Source organism: Zingiber officinale, chromosome 3B, assembly GCF_018446385.1.
Source record: "Zingiber officinale cultivar Zhangliang chromosome 3B, Zo_v1.1, whole genome shotgun sequence".
NCBI lineage: Eukaryota > Viridiplantae > Streptophyta > Magnoliopsida > Zingiberales > Zingiberaceae > Zingiber > Zingiber officinale.
In genome coordinates, this window is record NC_055991.1 from 3,250,016 (window position 1) to 3,251,941 (window position 1,926).

The window sequence follows — 1,926 nt, forward strand, 5'->3', positions numbered from 1 at the left end:
CATGAATGAGATAAGGCAGCAGAGATGTTCATACTTGCGGTATGCAGATTATTTTCTTGTCTTAATAGTAGCTAATCTTTTTTTATTATTATTATTATTATTATTATTATTATTATTTACAACAATACTGAAGATTCAGAATTCTCTGCAGTTTGCGGCTATGCAAAAAGGGTGATCCCTCAGGTTGGTTCAAATTCAAAGTCGTTTTGAGTAGAACTATGCTCTTCCTTTTAAATTGTTTTGGGCATATTTTCTCAGAACTCACTTATGAAGCATGTGGTTTTTTATAGGCATGCATTTTATGTCATATATGGTCGAGGACAAAACGCCTGGAGGTCTCTCTTATGTTGAGTTCCTTGTACATGTTCACCGGCAAATTCAAACCAAAGTGGCTTGATCCACAGATGTATGCTAGTGTAACAGATTTTGTTCTTTATCCTCTCTTTGATTTTGTGGAGCTTGCTATGACCAGAGTGGATGAGATAAGGAAAGCAGCAGACACTTTCTTGCACGTTTTAGGTGCAGCTGTTGCCGACTATCCCTTCATAAATCAAATAGCGATTACCGGTGTTTTCTGCAACTTCTACAATTACTAGTACTGGAAAGTAGACAATTGCAGATGTTTCCCGAGTAAATTATATCCGGCTGGACCTTGTTTTTTGAAAATTTTCCTTTACAAGATGTAGACAATGGTGGTGTACGATATCTGCGCAGAAGGTGGTGCTTAGTTATAAAAAATGTTTTTATTGCTACTCATGTTTCATTAGATGGTTCCAATTTTTAGTTCAAATTTATGAAGTCATATTGATTGCATGTTTACAATATTGTTAAACATGATTATTGATGAATTGTGGAATGCCGTCTTTATAGTTTCCTTGGCCCATGGTTATTTCCTTTTCTTCACTTGCCTCGTAATTTTGTAGCGTCTCTCATTTACTGTGTGACCCAGTACCCCCAAGTAGACCTGACCACGGTTCGGAACCGACGGTTCGGAACCGACGGTTCGGAACCGACGGTTCGGAACCGCCGGTTCGACGGTTCCAGGCAGGTCGACCCTTAACCTTAACCGCCCAAGACGGTTACGGTTCACGGTTCAGAACCGCCGGTTCACGGTTCGGTTCACGGTTCGTCACGGTTCGTCACGGTTCAAGATTAATATGTTAATAAAAATTAAAAATTAAAAATTAAACATTAAACATTAAAAATTAGAAATTAAAATTTATTAAAAAAAGGGCTTGCACTTATTTAAGTTGCCTACGTATCCCTTTAGGGGAATCAAAGCCCACGTAGTTCTTTTACATTTTTATCCTTTTACATTTTCATTCACTTCCATTTCCTGTTCCTGTCGTATTTGTTCCTTCAGTATCAAAATCTTCAACTTCGTCATCGAAAGTTGCATTCCTTGGATTCTTTTCTCCGCTCTGGTCCAATCGTCCAGTAATGCTTGGGCTTCCAATGAGTCGAGAGACAAAGTTGATCGTCGTTCATCTAATATGTTGCCGCCGGCACTGAACGTCTGCTCCACAGCAACAGTTGACACTGGACAAGAGAACGGGAAAGCTTTGAGCCTTCGTGACCACCACTTTAAGATATCAAGTTTTCGCTATCTGCTTCATTAAAATCAAAAGAAGTCGTAAAATAATTCTCAAGTTCTGTGTGGAACTTGAGGATCCCCGTGGACGTTTTGTCCGTTCTTTTAATAAGAGTTGTGCTTTTGTAAGTTTTAAATTACTACTAGTAGTTTGTTGAATTTCAGAAATATTAATTTGTGTTCCATATTTTGCATAATATTGATTATAAATATCATATAAATAAATTCTAACATTATATATAATATTAGTTGGATCAGGGAAGAAGAATCTTTAATTGGAATTAAAGCATCATAATATAAAGTTAACATTTCTTGTAAAACTTCTAATTTAAATC

General features: G+C 36.9%; 1 long non-coding RNA gene across 1 annotated transcript; it reads left to right on the plus strand.

Moving 5' to 3' along the window:
- Positions 1–415, plus strand: LOC121968015. Its single transcript, XR_006107897.1, has 3 exons — positions 1–39; positions 152–183; positions 291–415. It is a non-coding gene; the product is annotated as an uncharacterized LOC121968015 (long non-coding RNA).
- The last annotated feature ends 1,511 nt before the right edge of the window (positions 416–1,926 follow it).